This window comes from Otolemur garnettii, unplaced genomic scaffold, assembly GCF_000181295.1.
Source record: "Otolemur garnettii isolate 467f Iridium unplaced genomic scaffold, OtoGar3 scaffold00024, whole genome shotgun sequence".
Classification (NCBI taxonomy): Eukaryota; Metazoa; Chordata; class Mammalia; order Primates; family Galagidae; genus Otolemur; species Otolemur garnettii.
In genome coordinates this window covers 7223235-7223818 of record NW_003852419.1, presented here as the reverse complement: position 1 = coordinate 7223818, position 584 = coordinate 7223235, and positions in this window count along the sequence as shown.

Below are 584 nucleotides of genomic sequence, written 5' to 3'. Positions count from 1 at the left end.
GGAAATGCCTCCTCACCCATAAAAACTCAGCTCAAACATCAATTTTCATTCAATGTACATTGATTAAGCAGCTAATACTAGGAAGCAGGCACTGTGCTAGGCAGGATTATAAAGAGGATTAGTAGAATGTCTTCCTTTCCCCACAGAGTCTCGCTCAGGAAATAGACAAGTAAACACATAATTCTACCTGTGGTCTGTGGTCATGCACACAAGTGACTGTGAGAGCACTGAGGAATTTTACCAGGTAGGGTGCTGTGCCCAGTGAGAGAGAAGATACCTGCCTGGAGTTCTACATATTCTTTTATCTTCTTCAAAATAATATAGACATTGTAGGCAAAATGGAAACATCCCATTTGATTTCTTAAACTGGATTGTCATCCACTTGAACAGAAGTCCATCTTAGGAAATAAAGGAGCTAAAATTAGTTCAGCTTTTACTATATGCCTGCAGAGGGGAAAGTTTCCTTGACCCTCTTAGGCTTCTTCCTGGCTAGGTCTGAAATACAACTGACAAAGACAGATTAACAGAAGAAAATATACAAATGTATTTAATCAAAGTTTTACATGAAAAAAGAGCTGTCAGAA